Raw genomic sequence first — 22023 nt, 5'->3', positions numbered from 1 at the left:
CCAATTCGATCAGTTCCGGTAGCGCCCCAATGTAACCCGGTAGAGAAGAACTAGCCCTCCCCTCTTTGACTGATGGTTCTTGTTGCCTGTCCCTTCTGTTGTCATTTAACAGAACTATTTAGCCTGCTGAAAGGGGTTGTGTTCCGACCGCTGGTTGGTGGAGACATTTTGACTATATTCTGGACCTGCGTTGTCGCGTAATGCGTCATATGACGCGCCGCGTTAGCGCATCCGGAAGTCATCCGGGGCGCGATACGCAGCGCGTAACGTAATCATAACAAGTCATGTGACTTGTTAATAAAACTTTTCATTGGTTCATTTTACTTTTCTTATTCTAATGATGAAAGGCTTGGTCATATGACCTAAAAATTACGCTTTTTATTACTTCCGAACATTATTTTTTCTTAAATATATGTTATAATGTTCCAGGCTAATGTACTTTCCCAGAAAATTTACAACTGTCCTGCAAGTAAAATATATTCTTTTTTCGAGAAAAAGAGCGTTTCTTCGTCCCATGACGGAGCCGTTGAGCAAAAGAGGGTCGACCTGCTGTCTTAGTCGCCGATACGCCTGAATATGAGATTCTTATCGATCACTTTATGTTGCAGGAGTAGAAAACACAACAGCCCTTGACCATTTATCTTTACTGCGTTCCTGCGTATTATACCTTTTACCCTTCATGTAATTGGTCTGCTTTATTTCACTTGCCTTTTAATGATTCTAAAACAGTGACTATTATTAAAAACTTTACCAATGTATATACTACTACCATGTTTTCTTTTAAAAACCTTTATTGTGAAAATTTCATTATACAAATACGAGCCTATAACCACGTGGGCCGGCCACGGAGCAAACTGTAATCGTATATGATGAGTAGACATTTACACTGTAGAGGAACGTAACGGGCGGGCCATTAGGTTGCAAGAACTAAGGTGTCTAACAGTTGCGGAATCGGTGGACGTACATTTTATAATTAAAATACGACAGGGCCAGTTACAATAAAATTATCTAGATATACATTTGCGGGCAAGTACCATGGGTGACGTTAATTCGAACTTTCAATAGTACAGTAATCAATAACACATCAGAACTTAATATCAATAGGGATGTCGAAATATTCAATCAATTCTCGTCCCCGCCCGCCATATGCTTCAAAACTGCATACGTATCTCGTGATTTCAAGGTTCTGCAACCAGTACACAACAAGGAGTTACGAGTCCCATTTATTCCGGCGCCATTTTGGGCGAGGACGGGCAGGTCCAGGATATAGTCAAAATGTCTCTACCAACCATCGACTATGATGATGTTCATATGCTGTATTTATTAGAGTAACACTCATCTGTCCACATGAAATTAATTTGCCACAATCTAAACATGTCATTTTAATCTTTCCAAAGTTCTAAATATTTGGGACCATTTCCCTTGCCTCTGATGCTGTCAGTGCCACTTCTTTGATGAATGTACTAGCAGGTCGGGGGTTCTCCTCCAAATCTCTCTTTCATGCAGCACTATAATTAATTGGTGCCACCTCTCCATATGACGATGCATGGTATAGTTACCATAACTATATTTTTTTTCGGTTCCTCTGGAGAGTACATCGTGGCAGATGAAGCGTGTAACGTACCGGGAATTTACCTTTTTTTGCATGTACAGGAAAGGAAAAAAAAAATCGAGCGTCCAAGTTCTAAAGTGTCCCAGGGCCATTTTAGTACACCAGGCCCAAATCCAAAGAACAGGCCGCCATTTTGAGAGTCCTGTTGCAGCCGCCTGTCGCTGTAGCATCAAGAGCGGCCGAAACTCAGCTGAATGGCAACTGAAACGGTAAAGGGGCGCCCCACTACAGCAGACGAGCCTCCACCTAGGAAGGCCCGTTCACGCCGCCTCCCCCCCCCCCCTTCGGGCACCCCACGCCGTTATTCGGAGCAGTATTGTAGGATGGCCACACCAGTGCGGCAACTTGCTAGACATCACCTCGGTGGTAACCGAATCTCAGCGCCTTCTGGTGTCTTCTCTTCAGAAAATATTCTTGCGCTACCTTTGCCCCATTCGCACATCGGTCCGCTACTGACGCCATCTCACAGGCTAATGGGGCGCCCCACGCCGAGTTTCAGCATTGTAGGATGACCACACCAGTACAGCAACTTGCTAGACATCACCTCGGTGCCATCCGGATCTCGGCGCCCCACTGCAGATGAAGTGCCTCTCAACTATGAAACCACCACGGTGCCATCCGGATCTTGGCGCCTTGTGCTGGTTCCGGCCTATTCACACATCGGTCCGCTACTGACGCCATCTCACAGGCCAACGGGGCGCCCCACGCCGACTTTCAGCATTGTAGGATGGCCACACCAGTGCGGCAACTTGCTAGACATCACCTCGGTGCCATCCGGATCTTGGCATCTCAACGCCTAGTGGTATCTTCCATACAGAAAATATTGTTGCGCTGCCTTTGGCCCCATTCGCACATCGGTCCGCTACTGACGCCATCTCACAGGCCAACAGGGCGCCCCACGCCGACTTTTACCATTGTAGGATGGCCACACCAGTGCCACAACTTGCTAGACACCACCTCGGTGCCATCCGGATTTTGGCATCTCAGCGCCTTGTGGTGTCTTCTATTCAGAAAACATTGTTGCGCTGCCTTTGGCCCCATTCGCACATCGGTCCGCTACTGACGCCATCTCACAGGCCAACGGGGCGCCCCACGCCGACTTTCAACATTGTAGGATGGCCAGACCAGTGCACCTTACTAGACACCACCTCGGTGCCATCCGGATCTTGGCGTGTTGTTCTGCCTTTGGCCTATTCGCACATCGGTCCGCTACTGACGCGGACTCACAGGCCAACAGGGCGCCCCACGCCGACTTTCAGCATTGTAGGATGGCCACACCAGTGCTGCAACTTGCTGGACACCACCTCGGTGCCATCCGGATCTTGGCGCATTGTGTTGCCTTCGGCCTATTCGCACATCGGTCCGCTACTGACGCCGCCTCACGTGCCAACGTATTTTCTCCGCATTTTATACCCTATGCCGTATAACAGGTCATGTGACTTGTTTATAAAACTTTTCATTGGTTCATTTTACTTTTGGTTTCCTAATGATGGAAGGCTTGATCATATGACCTAAAAACAACACTTTTCATTGGATGAAAACGTTTTTTTTTCCCCAAACGATGAAAGCCCCACCTTGTTTCTGGATGTTTCAGACTGAAGCTGGCGTCACCATGAAAGCACCACCATCTCGTGGCTCCGTCGTAGTCATTCCGCGAGCAATCATGGCAGCCGCTCCCCACCAGAAGCCTGCAGGAGTCGGGGGCCCCCAAAACTTTTGATGAATCCTCAAGGCGGAGGGAACGCTTTCGAGAATGGGGTCCAAGACCTAGCAGACAAGCGTCCGATTTCCAAGGTGTCCCAGGGCCATTTCAGTGGACCAGGCCCAAAAAGGAAACAGCCTGCCGCCATTTTGAGAGTCCTGTGACAGCCGCCTATCGCTGCACCGCAAGAGTGGGCGCAACTCAGCTGAATTGCGGCTTTTGACACAGTGGACCAAAAGCAGACGTAATGGCAACTGAAACGGTAAAGGGGCGCCCCACTACAACAGACGAGACTCCACCTGGAGAGGCCCGTTCACGCCGCCTCCCCCGGGGCGCCCCACGCCGTTATTCGGAGCAGCATTGTAGGATACCAAAACCAGTGCAGCAACTTACTGGACATCACCTTGGTGCCATCGTTCTGCTGCCTTGGAACTATTCGCACAACAGTTTGCTACTGATGACCCACCCCCCGCGACGCCCCACGCCGGATTCCGAAATCAGTGAAATCTGGACGTTGTGCTGCGTTGTGACTATTCGCACAGCCGACCGCTACTTCGTTGTTTTTCCCTAAAAATGTTTATATGTTATTACTGTTTTTGTTTTCTTGTATATATTTATAAGTTATTAAAGTTTTATAATCTTACTACTTTGTTGGAGTGCTATATATTTTTAATGTGACACATAATTGTAAAAACTTTGATGTACAAAGAGTCATCCCTGGAATCTTCCGCTTCAGGCTTGGTCCCCTCCCCAATCACAATACAGGATGGTTTTCAGATAATAGGAACGCGTCTGCTGTGACGGATCTCATCGAGTGTGGGCCTTGATCTACTATAACTCCTTTGAAGAGGGGTGATTCTTTTACAGCTGGGGCCATAAACTACATCTGCAGGGCTAGCTGATAGCCTAGGACTGGCCTGGACAATCGGACACAGAGGAAAAGGAGTGTCAGAGGGTGCGGTAGTGAATAGGGCGAAAGGGAGGTGTCGGGCGGGCACAGGGTGTGATTCTCAGGGAAGAGCAGCGCAGATGGGGGGTGGTTTATTACCCATGCATAAGACAGAGAGCGGGGGTGACCACTGCCTGGGGGAGATGCTTGCGAGGGTGGGGAGCCATGCTAAGGATCGACAGCGTGTAGAGAGTGCGTCTGGTCAAGGCATCTAAAATGACTGCCGTGCACGACAAAAGTGTGGCATTTGAAAAAAGGCAAGATGGCGCAGACAATGTTTTTCAACACTTCCTGATTTCCTTCCACTCGAACGTTAACAGACGTTGGGGCATATTACCAAAGTTAAGCGATATTTATCCCTAACGATGCTTAGCAACGAATTTTTTACCGCTAAGCATCTTCAGAAATTATCGCAGATAAACCTTGCTATTATCAAGGTTTATCGCAAATACGATAAAAAACGACCGCAATGCATTAATATCGCTGAAAACTCAGCGATATTCATGCATTACCGAGCTAATGCTCTTAGCCATGTTATCCACCTCCCATTGGATAACATGGCTAAGAACTGCTCAGGGCAGGTGGTAGCTTTTGGAGATATTCGCGCTTATCGCGAATATTTCCAAAAGTTGGTAATAGGAGATAGCGATGTTAGCGACTGTTTCCAGTCGCTAACATCTTGGCAAGCCCACTTTGCATGTCATTAGTGATAAATATCACTCACATGCAAAGTGGGGCCCAAGATGGTCGCTATCTCCTACTAGCCGTCGCTAACTGGTGTTAGCAACAGCTAGGTAATACAGAGATAATTTTATCTCCGCGAAGCGGAGCGCTGTTACAGATTTATATCTTGTTTTTGAACGTTAATTTCTCAAAATCCACTGAAGCACATATATTGAGACCTAGCAAAGGCACATCGAGCTACCAGTCCCTACAATTTTGCCAAGTTTCGTGCAAATCCATTCAGCCGTTCGATTATTATTATTATTATTTTTTTGCCCCGCGGGGCCCTTTTAAAACCTCCACATCATACCTAAGAGGTCAAGGAGGATCTACTATGCCCCCTTATGGTCATTTGCCCCTTCGCTTTGGCCTCCTCTTGTCTCTCGATCCTACCGAGAGACAAGATGGCGGCCGCTACGGACTGTTTGCAATGTTTACAGACGCCGGAGAACCAATCAGCTTCGCAAACCTCCGTTACGCGAAGCGGAGCGCTGTTACAGATATATATCTTTTTTTGAACGTTAATTTCTCAAAATCCACTGGAGCACATATATTGAGACCTAGCAAAGGCACATCGGGCTACCAGTCCCTAATATTTTACCAAGTTTCGTGCAAATCCATTCAGCCGTTCGGGCTAAAAGTGAGGCCAACCGCCCTATGGAAAACTCAATGTTAAAAACACGTTTTGGGACCCCCCTTTTTTCTCGGCCCCCCCTTGACGAACCCCCCCCCAAATTTTCTAGGGCTGCTCAGAAACAAAATGTGCCATTTTCCTGAAAATTTCAGCCAATTCCGTCCACAAACGCCAAAGTTATTAGACATAGAATTTTCAAAAATCCCATAGAGAAAAAATCCTAACTATATATACCTACTGGCGACCGCCAGTAGGTAATATATATATACATATCCTCCCTTGATCTCATCACTGTTGTTGGATTGTATGGCGCTCGCTAAGTCGCTGAGCCTCACGGTAGAACCAACACCATATCTATTTTCTCACCGTCCTTGTTTCCAAAAGACAAACAAGGTCGCACTCCTGCAGATTTGGTTCTTCGCACTATTAGTTTATTTTAAAATCCATTTGAAACAGGGAACAGGCGATTAACCAACGCGTTTCGGTATAACCTTATACCTTGGTCACAGTCGATTTCCCCACAGGTAAAGCGTTTTTTGTACTACATTAGTCATTACATCATTTCCTGTTCAATTTTAAACTCTATACACATTAAATTATGGGATATGTAGTCCCTTCTGAAATGCCACCTGATTATCGCAAGCTTAGGTACAATTAATTTTTAGTACAACATCAATATATGTCAAATGAGCCCCAACCTGATATGCATATGGACCCTTAATTTCAAGGGTTACAAGAGAAATGGATTACCCACTGGAGGGATAAAACACAACATAAATGTTACAATTATTTATATAATAAAACAATTAAACGTTCCCCACTGGAGGGTTCAAAGAGAAATGGGACAAAAAAAACGCATGCAAATACGAACTTTTAAAAAACGGACCCAATAATAATGGTAAATATTTGTACACCAAAAGGTTGGCAAGAGTGCTTAAAAAAGGTTAACAGTTATCTGTTTGCATATATTGATGATGTACCAATGTACCAAAAATTAATTGTACCTAAGCTTGCGATTATCAGGTGACATTTCAGAAGGGACTACATTTCCCATAGTTCAATGTGTATAGATTTTCAAATTGAACAGGAAATGATGTAATGACTAATGAATTACAAAAAAAGCTTTACCTGTGGGGAAATCGACCGAGAGCAAGGTATAAGGTTATACCGAAATGCGTTGGTTAATCGCCTGTTCCCTGTTTCAAATGATTTTAAAAATAAATTAATAGTGCGAAGAACCAAATCTGCAAGAGTGCGACCTCGTTTGTCTTTTGGAAACAAGGACGGTGAGAAAAAATATATATATATATGTGTGGGCCCTATTGTTCCTCTGTTGATCTAGTGTTGTTCTTTAAGGTGGGAGGAGATATGGAGTGAAATCATACCCTGAATCACCTGAAACAAAAACTATTCTAAATGAAATAAATTATTTCTACATACATGCAGTGTCTATCAAGGTAATGTGTGTGCATTTTGTTATAGTGATTAATGAGTATTTCTCAGATGACAACCCATCAGTATGAATTTTATTTTATTACCAATGAGCCACATGTCACTGAAATCACCAACAACCAAGAGAAGTGAAAGGAGGGACTGACAGAAGATGTATCTGTTGTGCGTACTTCCAGGTAAGGCAGCATGAACATCAGTAAAGCAGCCCCTGGCATTGCAGTTTGCACACAGATAGTGTGCCAGCTGTGTCTGTTGAGGAAAAGGTAGGGTTTGGAGTGAAGTCTCTGAATGCCGTGGCACCTGCCATAGGAGGGAAGTGGACAAAGGCATAAAATTCCTTTGCCAACCTTGCTTTTCTACTAGTGACTGTAGCATGGCAATAAACGGGTGCACCCTTCTGTAGATGACTCTCAGTACTTGATGTAAGCACTGAAGCAAGCTTGTCTGTGAGATATGTATGTTGACAGAGCTGATAGCCTGGAAAAATCCAGTGATCTTGAAATGGAGTGAACATAGTATTTTTACAAGTTTGTTTCTTTTTTGATGTGATTAGTTGGTGTTGAAATGTGTGTAGGAGTTCAGTATAATTACCCCTTGCATTAAGAGCTGTATTACAAGTGTTGTAAGCCTCTTATTAAAGTTCAACAGGATTGGCTTGAAAAGCAAATGGTTATTATAATTATATATTATAAATGGTTATTATATTATTTCGTCCATAGCTCACAACATTTTGGGATCTTAAAACAAATAAAAAAAAGATTCCTTTATTTTTTAATCCATTTCTATAGTTTTTTTGTATACCATTATTTTCTACGGGAGCGCGTTGCCGATCAGTGGTCACTCATGTATTGTGCTGGACTGATCTGGAGTACATTTATTACTGTTTTGGATCCTTTTTTTGGCTGTAGTAAGTTTAAAAGTGCAGTTTGTGATTATCAATGCACTAATACATTTGTATTTTTTTCTCCATCTGAAGACCCACTGTTAACCGCTCCTCTCTGTCCCTCCTGTGTTTACTACATAAAAGTATGTGTGCAGATCTATCTGGGCCTGAGCAGAATTTAAATTACATTGGAGTAATCAGAGTAATTTTCTGTAATTCTGCGCTACTCATTGATGTGGAATTACAGCGAATTATGCAATTACTCATCTTTGCCTAATTAACAGTAATTTGGAGGAAACATCCTACAGCAAGAACACATTTAGCAGCGTGAGTGACCACTCACACTCACTGTTTTGATTCTGCTGCATTTAGTGCTGTTTCTTACTGCAAAATGCATCCACAGAGCTATTTTGGTAGTGAAGGTGCATTTTTTAATTAAGAGAATAGCGCTAAATACCGGTAGTAAGTTGAGGGAAAGTCCTTTCCCTAGAGAACATTTAACGAATTTGAGCAGCTGCTCATCCTCACTATTCATGCTCTGTTGAATTTAGGTCTATCTCTTACCACAAAATGCATTCTTTCACCCATTTTGGATGTGAGGGAGCATTTTTGCACTAAGAAATACTGCTAAACGCTGTAATACTTTTTCGCGTTATTCAAGTGTAATCTTGCAGAATTCTTAGGTAAATTCTGCATTATTACGCTAAGCAGAATTACGGGAGTTACACCTACCCATAGACACATTCGCAACTAGGGCAGAGAGCTCTTCATAGAAACAATAGAAGTGGCGAGTCATAGCCCTCGGCACATAGGTTAGTGAATACGTAATTAGTACTATTGCAGTGCTACTAAACGTACGACAAAGTACAGTTTATGAATAGACCCCTGCTTTTTTTTGCCTAAGCAAAGAGGTGTTTTAGGTGATTGGTGATACCGTAGTCCTTGTGACTTAATATTACTTACAAAAAAGTTGTGAAAAGCCATCTCCAACACACTGCAAATACGAACCCTAGTAATTCTTCACTTTAACTGCTATGGCGTTTGCTGCCAGTTTAGTTAAAATGTAAAGCAGTACATTTAATACTACTGTCTCATTGTTTTATACAGTCCTTCACATTAATTAATTACAGATCAGAAGCGATTTGCATGTGAACCTTTTATCTTGCTGTCAGCACTCTCACGAGAAAGTGCCTTTTGAGCTTGCGAGAGCCATAACAATTTGCACCTCTACTCCCATGGTAAAGTACTGTGAATGTGCATGTTGATGAGGCACAGCGCAATTCACACCTCCTCTGGCAGCCTCGGTACTATAATTGCACCTCTGCATCAGAGATGGCTGGCTCGAGCCCCAGGTTCCCTATTAGGATCCGGAGCCAGACAATGTGGAAGACACTCTACATGCGGCATCCTTCCATCCATACAGTGTGTGGAAAGCTGGCAGGTCTGGTTTGTAAACCACTATAAGACCTGGCATCCTCAAGCAAACCAAAACCAAAACTCAGCTCTGTGTCACATTTGTGTGCCAAACACAGACCTTTGTTTTCCACTTCATTGAAGAGGAACACACTAGCAAACCAAGCTTTGCTCATACTCTTCATTGTCATGCTACTTACTGTAGAAGTTTAGGTTCATATACAGCCTTACAGTAGCACAAAGCCTCAATTGTGGTTCTTCAGGGAGAAGCAGTACATGACTTAACAAGCAAATAAGGTCAGCATGGAATGAGCCCAATCCCCTGTCTCTGAATATAGTGCTGTTACAGCTGACCCTTGTCCTCTATGTAAACCTTACAAGGCGCACAGTCAAGATTTCTGTGTTTGGGAACTGCTTGTCAGGAAAGGAGTTGACTGCACAGGGACTGGACTGCAATTTTACCTAAGACTGGGTATCTTTTTGAGATAAATGAGTGATTATTATGTTTTAGTATTTACTTTTGACTGAGGTCTGTCTGTGTGAAAGCTGTGTGCAAAGGTGCAGAGTGGCTGTGATGTCATCATGGAATGTTGAGGCTGATTTGAATGAATGATGTGTGTGTGAAGAGGTTTAGGGAGGGTGAAATGTAATTGAACACTACAGAGAAGTTGTCATTCAGGTCCCCAGAATAGCCTTCATTTCAAATAGAGTTTTGTTTTACTAACCTTCATGTTACCCTCTTATGAATAAGTTATGAGTGGGGCCCAAGACTCATGAAACTTCACTCCATTTATTGAACTCTAGCTATCATGTTATTTTCAAACTGTGAGCTGAGAATGTACCATGTAATCACAGGGTTACAGGTGAACCAGCAGAATCCTGATTTTAATAGCATTAATAAATAGTTATCCTGACCCTGACAGACCAGGCAGAATGTAGGATAGCATGCATGGGGAGTATGTGTGATCGTGACTGTTTACCCTTTAGATAGCTAGATACATTTAGTACCACAGAAAAGTGACAACAAAGTCCTGCCAATCTCTTAAGTAGATGTCCAAAGGAAGGTTGATCATTCAGGAAAATGGGCCCAGAGGGGGCGGGGGGGGGGTGCTCGGGGGTTTTACTACCATGCAGTATTACCCCACAAGAGTGTTATATTACCTGGCAGTAAGTCCCACTCAAGTGGTGTACTGAAGGCAGTCCAAAGCATGACATATCTTGAAAGTTTGTCAATTTTATACAGATGCATCAATTTGTGGGCATTCACATATGTCCCTCCTACTGTTTCCCATCATAGAAATATATGTAGATTTGCTCCTTTCAAGGGCTTGAGTAAACTAGTCCAAGGGACAGAAGGGAACTGGAGCACTATCATGGGGGTGTAAATGAAGGCGTGACTGCAAAGGGAAAGCAATTACTATCTTGAGCTGCATCATGTATTATTTTGTAAGCTTTTGCATGTTTTTTTCTTTAGGAACCTGAGAGTTAGGCCACCTTTCTACTTCTATATTCAGACTGCATTGGAAATGTATTGTATCTAGCACTTATAAAGGGTAGTTCTTTGGATGCAAGGGAATTAGGAAGAAAAGGAGCCTGCTACTTCTATCATGGCACCCTAGTCACACGAGGAGATGAAGCTGCCTCATCAACCTCTCTTTCTGTTTCATTGTCCTGCATTCACTGTGGTAGAAAACAACCCCATTGACAAATATAGTGCGTTTTGGAGGCTGGTTTTCATCCTAGTCTGCATTCTTGTAATTCGTTTTCCACTACTAAAAGTTGCAAAAGGCCATACTGTGGTTAGGTTGAATGTCTAAGTCCCGGCAAAACAAAATATAGGTCAGAAATGACTGTACATTCAGTTGATTCGTGTGTGCTGCCATTTCTTTTGTAAACAACACAAAATGCCCAAACCACAGTTACTAAATAAAATTTTTAGATATAGGGTAAGAAACACTTTATTATCACTGCCGACGCGTTTCTAGACCAGACTGGAGTCACTGGTCTGTCATCAGGGCTGTATGTATCTTGTATCAAGGCTGCTCAGTGTTGAATTTCAGATCGGGTCTTTTGGGGGTCCGTTTAAATGAAATAACGTGGCCAAGCAGAGAAGCCTTTTACTTTCAGTAGTGCCGAGTGCTGGCAGGGTCCATTAAAAGCGGCGTGACCATCAGTTTGGGTTCTTGATTTAATCTCTCATTTGCGCATAAATGGAATTGTTGATTTCAGCATTCTGTGGCTGGAGCTGCTGCTCTGTACTGTGGTATTCGAATTTCTCTCAGTACTGAGAGAAATTCGAATCCCACAGTACAGAACAGCCCTGATGACAGACCAGTGACTCCAGTCTGGTCTAGAAACGCGTCGGCAGTATTGGTTGGGAGATATAAAGTATTACTGTTGCACTAAAGCTAGGACCGGCTTGTCCAGCACTAAAATATACAAGATATTTAATCATTTATCTTCCCAACCCCTAGTTTCTCTCATTCAGTGTTTGTAAGCTTTTTGTTGTTCGTAATTGATATGTTTGTATTTTTTTCAATAATGTCTGATGTGAGAATATTTTCTATTGTGTGTTCTAATGATTTCTAAATGTGTAAATAGTCTTTGCCTTTAATGTTTGCTAACATTAGTCCAGCCTTGTAAATATTTGTAAATATTTGCAATCAATGTCTTTTTTCTGTCAGTAATTTTTTCAAATTATAGAAAATACAAATGATTGACACAAAATAATGGTGTCCAGGGAAGCGATAATAAAGTGTTTCTTACCCTATATCAAAAAATTGTATTGAGTAACTGTGGTTTGGGCATTTTGTGTTGTTTACTAATGTTATTAGGTCTAGCCCTCACCACATTAAGGACCTAACCCCTTTTGTTCCCAACCAAAAGTCATTTCCTTTGGTTGTAATTTCCATTTTGTAATACCAAATGTTTAGACACTGTTGCAGTGCCCAGGCAATGCCCTGATGTGCATGGGGGGCATGGGTAATTAACATGAGTCATTCCACTCAAACTACTGAATGTTCCCATTACTGAACCTTATGGAGGAGGAGAAGAAGGAGATATATCCCCAAGAAGTGATTTCCACTTTCTCACTGCACATACTGAGTAGACACATTGGGGGCTATTCGACAATTGTAAGTTAACACTTACACTTGTTAGTAACTTTATCACTTTTGGCTGTTCACCATTAATGAGAGTAAAGTTACTCAAAAATGTAAACTTGCATGTCTGCACCGGAATTCAGGGAGTAGAGCCTAGCTTAGAGTCCAATACTTACGCTGCAGCAGAGGCTTTCCGGGACATAATGGGGATTCATTACAATGTAACATATGGTGCAATAGACATCCGGACAAACTGGAGGCATACACATGGTACATGGGACTCAACTGTTGAATAGGCACATGTGACAGCGGTGGCTGGACAACAGAGATAGAGCATCTTCTGTGTACATACTCTGACCATTCCTCCATTACACTGACCATTAACATACCAGCATCCAAACACTGCACCTTAATGTGACGACTTTCTCCACTAGCACTCATAGACACAGCATTTGTAGAAGAAATACTAACTTATTTCAAATAATGAAGGCCTCTGTCACATCGCTCAGGTTGTTATGGGATGCGAGGAATATGTATAGCAAAACAACATGATTATATGCAAAGCAGTTGGTCATAGGCTAAATACCAGTTGGACACATTTGAACTGCAGTACGAACTAACACCTACATGAAAACACTGTCATCCATCCCCACCAAGTTAGATGAATTTATGGAGGAAGCAGGAATAGAAGCAGATAGGGAGGCTAAACAAATGTATAGAATTGCCACTACCATATGAAAAGCAGGTAGCTCTGACCCTGCTGGTGAGACAGAGAAGGGGCTACTCTATGGTGACACAGCTAAAAAGTGAAGGTGGCACTATTCTACAGGAATCAGAAGTGATTCTACAGGAATTTGTGGACCACTATAACAATCCGCATGTAACATGCACTTCCATACCTACAGCAGACTATGGAACTTACTTTGACTGCATTGTAATAGCTTTGCTTGAGGGCCCTCACCACCTGTTCTTGGGGGCGCCCATAACTCTTAATGAAATCACTGCACCATCGCTGGCCTTCCCTCAGGCAAGTCGCCTGGCAGCGATAGGTTCACAGTTGAATTTTACAAAGCCTTTGAAAATATATTGGCACCTAGAATTCAGCATTTATTTGCAGAGGGTTTGCAGAAAGGTAATTTCCCTCCCTTCGTTCAGGAGGCAATCCTAATAACACTGTTAAAACCTGGTAAGTAACCACAGTATCCAGACACTTTACAGGCCACTCTAGCTTTTGAACACTGTATCAAAGAGCTATGCCAAAAATCCTCGATGGGAAGTGGGTCCCCCGGATGGAACAGGTTTTCAGTGGGTCTCCCGGATGGAACAGGTTTCATATCAGGTAGATCTACCTTCCAGGACCTCCAAACTTTATTTGCACTATTGCACCAAATAGATCAAGAACACCAACCAGTGTCAGTCCTAAGGAACACCACCAAGGATTTCCACTCTGTTGAGTGAAGCTACCTATTTTCTGTACAAGTTACCTATTTTCTGTACAAGTTCCCACTATGCTTTACTCACTTAATAAAGCTGCTATAGGCTACCCCTAGGGCCAGAGTGCAAGTAAGTCGTTTGGCACCTGACCCGTTCAAGATCCAATGAGGCACCCAGCAGGTATGTCCCTTATCTCTGCTGCTATTTGCCATAGCTGCAGAACCCGTGGTCTTTGCTTTTCGGCAGTTGCAAGGGCACAGATGGATTGCAATTTCATCACGCACCTTAATCATATACCTATACGCTGATGACATTGTGCTCTACCTGTGCAACCCCCTCTGAAATCTCACCCTTGATATACAAGAGTTTATGCTGTTCAGAATACTTTCAGGAATAATGAGCAACTGGAATAAATCAGCTCTACTGCCCCTTACACCAGCAATGAACATACAGCCGATTGGCCGTCCCAACCTGATGGTGCCAGACATCCATGTATTATCTTGGCATTTGGTCTGGCCACAATAACAAGACCACAAAAACTGAAAAATATGGCACTCCACTTAAACTGTTTGCATGGGGGCTGCGGCAGATTACAGGTGCACCTGTCGCAGTGCACCTGATACAGACTTTGTATATGGTGCGTTGCTCTGCCCGCCCATAGCTAATTACTGAACTAAAATATTCCAGGATCTAACCGAAATGACTGGCCTGGCAGTGACACCATCCCCCAAACTGTCACTTATGGGATGCACAATAAATATACCATGGGTATGCATGGCTGTGTTGTTGATGGCAAAGAAGTGGGCTGCCTGCAACTGGGGGAAGAAACACTGACCTGGTGCAAAAACGGGACTCCATGACCTCTCATACTGTATGGAATAACTAGACACTTATTACCTACTGCTGCAAGCATTCCAAGAGCCATTTGGGATCTACTGCATGAATACCTGCTGGCACAAGATGCCCCTGCACCTGTTGAGTGCTCTGATCCTTAGCAGAAGCGGAGTCCAAACTGTAACATTAATGCCACATCTCCGGTCAGTAAGGTGCCCGGACACTATTTTGGCGCTGGACTTACATTAATGACGAATGTACTGTTGTGTACCTTTTTGTTATGTCTGCCAGAGTTCTGTGGTGTTGGTTGGTCTGCTTGGCTGTGGCTTTCTCAGACTAATATTGTCTCTGCTTCACTATCCTGATCTACTGCTTATATTCTTTATCGAATACATTGTCTACTAATAGTGGAACGTATTGTCCTGGGATACGTTTAATTTTTTTTTTTACATTAGATGTTGAAATCATCAAATAAAACATTTTGAAAAGATAATACTTCCTATTATAAAATATAGGAAAAATATATAAAGGTTATTAAACTTAAAAAAAAATGTGCCAATATTTTAATGTTACATCTAAATATAAGTTCACTGAAAATAATTATTTTAAATGAAGAACAAAATAAAAAAGCCACATCATGATTAGCTTATTTTTTTATTAAAGATTTAATTGTTTCTAAATATATATATTATATGAAATGAAGATAATTTTTCTCAACATTAAAAAATAACCTCACCTAAAGTTTAAAATGTATATTTCTTTTAAGCAGTTAAAAATATTTACAGTAATGTACATAATATTTTCCAGTTGATTTAATTTCTTTCTTTCAGCGAAAATTATAATAATGATTACATTTAAAAAAACATATCAACATATTTTATATTAAACTAATAATTATGTTTTATGTAACTATTTTTTAACATTAAATAAAATGTATCTAAATTTAAAAAAAAGAAAAATAAGTTAAATTAATTGGATTTAATTTGAGTTCCTGCCTTCGTTATTTTCTATGGGAGTGTGTTGCCCTACCAGTGCTGGCCATGTGTAGTGCTGGACTTACTTCAGGTCTCAGCTGGAGTACATTTATGACTGTTGAGGTATTTTTTTGGTTGCACCTATAGAAGTGCAGTTTATGAATAGCAATTGGCTTACTCTTTTGTGGGTGGGTGCATGTTCCACCCTAAACACCACCCTAACCCTCCTTTACCAACCCTTACTCCTCTCATTGCCCCTTAGTAGTAAGTATTCCCTATTTTCCAGCCATTCTCCCTTATCTCTCCCACATTTACTAATAAAATGTGTAGCCAACTGTGCAGAGATCTCAGCAGTTGGGGAGAAAATCTCCACACACACAAGAAAGAAGAGGCGGAAGCGTTGACCTCCGCATCTAGTTTAGAGATTAACATTGAACATTTTGTAGTATGTTAATAATACTATTGTGAAGAGGCTCCAAAGTGTGTGGGTAAGAGTAAGGTCTTAATGATTCAAATGGGACTGCCATGAGACCCGGGCCAGATCCAGTGTCTGACTAGCCACATCTTAAAGGCAAAGCAGGTTTCCCTGGTGATGACAAAGACAAAGAACTTGACTCTGAACCCTGGAACCCATCACCGCTCTTTGAATGCGACCGCAGGAGATGTGTAACAGTGGGTTATGTTAGAAACTGTATCCACCCTCTTTGGTAGATTAAGCCCTCAGGCGAGACTGCTGATCTGTCATGGCACAAACTTTTTAGGTGTGGTGTTATCCAATACCATTTGATTTGACTGAAATTCTATGCATAATATCCTTTCTTAAAGGGTTTTCAGCCAGCTCTCTTCTTCCATTGATCTGCTGTTGTGTCATTCACATTTCGATACCACCAACTAAAGCATACAGCATCGGTCAATGAGTCAGTCTCTGGCTAACTTCATACCAGATTGTGCCCATTTTAAACTGTTATAATACACTAACAGAAAGATTCAATATAATAGGATGTGACTTCATAACTGTTCAATTCTGCAGAACAATTGTATCCTGAACTCAGGTTTCACCACCAGTTCTTTAATAAAATGTGCACATGAAGAAAATATGGATTTTTTCATGTTAAAATTGCAGTACAGTTGTAATAGTTTTATTTAAACATAGGTGTGGGATGTAATTTGGGGTTTAGTATCCAAATGTTTATGCTGTGACCCTTACTAAAAAACAATAAACTAATGGTGCTTCAGTATCTGAAAATGGAATTATCGATCGATCGATAACGTTATTTCAATTATTCATACCCATAAAATTTAACCTAAAATGTTTCATAAATAAAAAACATTAGTGCATCACCACACATTTTAAAATTCACAATGATGTCTATATTTAAAAAAAAAATCCATACAAGTCTTATACAGGTCCGTAAAAACCTCATAAATGGGACCACTATGCATGTCTAAAATATCAAGGGATCGTCAGTGCTCAAGTCATAAAATATCATACAACCGTTCATGCAAAAATGTAAGTAAAAGATCCACCTCAAGGAATTCACTCATTTTCAAAATGCATTATCCTTTTCTGGTGTGTCTAAAAATCTAATTCTTATGATAGCATGTTTTTTTGAATTAACTTTAGTGTACCTGGTTGAGTTCTAACATTTCTAGAGCTTAGAACACCGATCACATATAATAGCTAAAATCTCCTGTACTTCTGGTATAAAAAACTAGACACAAGTGCAAAGTGCTTTTATGCTTTTAATCTAAAACATCATATTCTGCCACAGTCCATTCTTCTAAGTTGTACCTGGCATGCCATGTCACTTGCAATGCAGTACATCATAGGTTTTTAACAATTTCCATTTCTAATATTGTAAAATTCTAATTGATGATATGGGAAATAACCCATTTAAAGACACAATAGTGTTCAAAGTGCAATATCTATTTGAATTACATTCAGAAGTTTGTACTTTAGAATCAACCTTGTACTATGGTACCAAATTGATTTGAAACATTTTTAAACAGAAAAACCAACACAACTTCTTGTTTCAATATTACATACCCCCAAGGCATGATGCCAATCTCTCATACCCAGAACGTGCGCAAAGTGGGGCAATCCAATGCATCACGTTGCCTCCTATGTGCTTTACAGAAAAATAGCAAGTGCACTTCATTTTCTTCACTCAAGTACCCCATTGGACATAATTAAGACAGGGTGAATTCTTTGGACGATGAGGAAGTAAAACTTGCAAGTAGAATTCCCAATCTGAAATTTATGAACAATGATCTATTGTACGCAGGGGCAATAATGTCCAACAATTCTTCAAATTGTAAAGTACATTTGATCGATGAAAAAGTATCTATCAACTAGTCCGTTGGGGCAGCAGTGCCTCATGCATTTAGCATAATATTCCAGTATCTTAAGGCCAAAACACACACAGCCCAAGCCTGCTCAGCCATGCCATCATATACTCTAATCAAGGGATAGCATAGGACTTGGGATTACTTAATATATCGCAAAGACACTCTCTATAAGGTTCTATGGGGCATATTACCAACAAGTAGCGATAATTATCGCTAAATAGGCTTAGCGACTTTTTTATCGCTGCCTATCGCGGGATATGTTAGCGGAGAAAACATGCTATTATTAACGTTTTTCTCCATTGTGCTCAAATATCCAGCGATAGCGGTGAAATGCTGAGAATACAGCGATATTCACGCATTAGCAAAGAAATACTCTTAGCCATGTTATCCACCTCCCATTGGATAACATGGCTAAGAACTGGTCTGGGCAGGTGTTAGTATTTGGAGATATTCGGGCTTAGCGCGAATATTTCCATCGCTACGCCTGCCTTGCTAATAGGCGATACCGACGTTAGCGACTGCTTTCAATCGCTAACTGGTTGGGTACGCCCACTTTGCATATCATTAGTGATAAACATTGCTGACATGCAAAGCGGGCCCCAAATTGCTCGCTATCGCCTAAAAGCTGTCGCTAACATCAGTTAGCGACAGCTTGCTAATAGGGCGATGGAATTATCGCCGCTTAGTGGCCGAATCGGCCGCTAAAGCCGCGATAATTGCCTATCGCCCTGCTTGATAATATGCCCCTATATCCCTTGTTGTTATATGTAATTGGCTTTAAGTATCAATCATAGCAATTGGCTTCAAGTTCAGGTCTAACCTGAGAGGTAATAGTGGTGACATGATGGGAGTTTCAACAGCCATTTACTAAAGAATTCTCCCCTTTCTCGAAGGTAGCCATATTGCTGTTTCCACACAGTTTGGTTCCAAAAGAACTGCTCCGAGTACTTGCACCTTATACACCTCCAAGGATGTGATATGGGGTAAGATGAAGCCCGGTTGGCAAACCAAATGATTGCCGCAGCTCTATGTTTAAGTATTAAAGAGATCTCATCAATTTGGACTTTCCAGTTGTAGGAGTGAGTAAGTCTGTCCCCTAAATAGTCAAATTCAGCAACCCTCTCTAAAATGTCCCTATTTATTTCTAGCCGATGGTTCCTGCAAAAGAAATCAAACTTCTCGAAGTGAGAGCATAAACTCATAGGAGTTTTAGATAGAAGGAGAGCATCATCTGCAAATAATAAACCTGGGACGTTTGCCCCAGCAAACAGGAAGAGGGTTGATGTCAGAACACAGCTCTTGTGGACTCTTCTTCTGATTGGAATATTCTCTGTAGTCTCCCCCATTCGCACCATATCTTACTGTGACAAAATTATCCCTATAGAGCTGTTCAATCAAGTGGAGTAGGTAGGGGGAACAACCATTTTGCACAGAACCTTCCACTATTTTCTTCTTGGGATTGAATCAAATGCTGTTCTTAGGTAGACAAATAAAACATATAGAGTGCCTTGCTCTATGTCTATTGCTTTCTATTTTAAAGTTAAGAAACTTAGCGCCTGGTCAAGTGTACTGATGTTTGCCTTAAACTGGGTGTGCACCTTATTTTCAATTATCCACTCCATGAGTCTTTAGAGGATTTGCTTACTGTATACTTTTGGATGTTATCTATGAGACTAATAGGATAGTAATTAGATGTTATACTCCTATATTACTTCTTAAAAATTGATATGATTTTTTCTCCCTTCCAAGAGGTGGGGATTGGAGCGCCTGAAGCTATAGTGTTGAGCAGCTTATTTATACATGGTCCCTTTATTGCCGGACCCGAATGGCGCATATCTCTGGGAGTTTTATCTAAACCCAATGCTCTTCCAGGTTTCTGAGCATTATTTTGCATTTAGGATCTCATTCATCATAAATTCTATCTCCTCTGTCTTGATCACCTCATTCGCAATAGGTATTTTTTGCAGTGTGTCATCAGGCTTATCCTCAATTCTGGGTTCAGAGTAGAGGGATGAGAAATGTTCTACCCACTCCCCAGTATCAATGTGGATTTCCGGTTTACACAGTCCCTGCTCCCTTAATGGGGGACTACATGCCAACATCCCCTTTAATCTTTCGCAGTAGCCAATTCTAGTAAATCTTCCCATATTTAGTTAAGAGAATAGTTCTAGAGGGCGCGCGATGCGGCAAACAAGATGGCCACTCCCCCCTGAGCTCCGTGATTTCAGCGGCGCTTTCCTCACGAAGGAACCGCTTCTGGGCAGTGTTTCCTGCCGAAAACGGCTGTTTTGTGTGTCGAAACGGCCCCTCTTCACATGGGTATGTTTCTGTACGCCTTATTTGTTTTTTGAGGCTAGAATTTGCATACATGCATTCTCCTCGGAAACGGCTGCCATTTTGTTTTTTCCTATTCATCGTTTTTTGTTATTTTTATCTCCAATGACTCTATTTTGTGCCCTCATGATGCTTCTTGTCTATTGGCTGTGCTTCTTCAACATTGTGCAACGTTTCCACGGTTATTTGATATTTAATATGGCGTTTTGAGTCATTTTTGCTTCTTATTTTATCGCTGGACCTCTGTCCCAGACTTTTCTCCTCAAAATTCGATTTGGCTGTGTGCTGCTGGTTTTCTGCCTCCTCCGCACTCATCATTTCTTCATTCCTGCGCTCCGTTGACATCCAGTTCGACCTTATCTTGACTGTGGGCTCCATTTTTCACAGTCTCAGTTTGTTTTTTCAAGGAAGTTTGCAGCCTTTTACCACGTTCTGTTGCTCTTTTTTTTTTGCCTCACGCTAATCCTGTCTCAGGCTTTTACATCATGGAGCACGGACATATTACTAAGGCCTCTAATGCTGCTTCCGCTTCACGCAAAGACCCTGTTCCTGTGGGCAAACGCCTCAAGAAGGACCCGCCGTCTCCTTCCAAATCTCCTCTTCCTGTTACCCTTGAGGATTTAATGGAAGAACTCAGATTAATCCGCCCTTTTATTGCGGACACCACTGCTACTTTGCAAAGATTGGATGACAAGTGGTCCAACCTTGATAATCGAGTTACTGATGTTGAGCAGAAAATTAGTGATGCACAAGATGTTGTTGCTAAAGTGGACACCCTCACCAAGGAGGTTCAAGTCCTCAAGAAGACGTCTGAAGATTTGGAAAATCGTAATAGACGCAACAACCTTCGTATTTATGGTATTCCGGAAAATTCTGAAGTGTCCGACATCATATTATTCCTGAAGACACAAGTCTTACCGATACTTGGCCTGCCTAAACATGTGGATGTCAATATTCAACGAGCGCACCGTCTTGGCCCCAAAACTTCTTCCACTTCATCGAAACCCCGTGGTATCATCGCCTACTTCCTCCTCTACTCTGACCTCATGACTATTCTTCATTCAGCCAAACAACACAAGCAACTGTTATGGTCCGGTCATAAACTTTTTTTCTCTCAGGATGTCTCCAAACAGACTGCGGCGCGTCGTAAAGAATTCCTGGATCTGCGACCTACGCTTCGAACCATGAAGGCTAGATACGGTTTGATTCATCCTTGCTTTTTCAAGATTACATACAAGAAGCGGTCCTACAGTTTTGAAGACCCGGCTGATCTTCGCAGATTCATCCACTCCCACAGAGAAGACTCCATGGAACAAAGCAGCTCTTAATTTTATTTTCATTTATTTGTTTCCTTCCTCTCTGTGTTTTTTGTTGTTGTCTGTTTTAACTTGTTGTTTCTCCTCACATCACCTCACTCTTTTGTTTCCATTGTTTCTTAGGTACGTTTCCCGATGTTTCGATAGTCCTCCTCTGCATTGTATCGTTTTATCGTTTGTTTCCGTCATCCCAGTACGCTGTTTTTCCTGCATATCTGTTTGGTAAGTCTCCTTCATTTGTTCTTATGTCGTGCTCGGTCCCAGGTTCCCCTTGTATTTTTTCCTCTTTCCTCTTGTTTTTCTTCCTTTGTTC

This window comes from Lissotriton helveticus, chromosome 6 (genome assembly GCF_964261635.1).
Source record: "Lissotriton helveticus chromosome 6, aLisHel1.1, whole genome shotgun sequence".
Taxonomy (NCBI): domain Eukaryota; kingdom Metazoa; phylum Chordata; class Amphibia; order Caudata; family Salamandridae; genus Lissotriton; species Lissotriton helveticus.
This window is presented reverse-complemented; position numbering follows the sequence as displayed.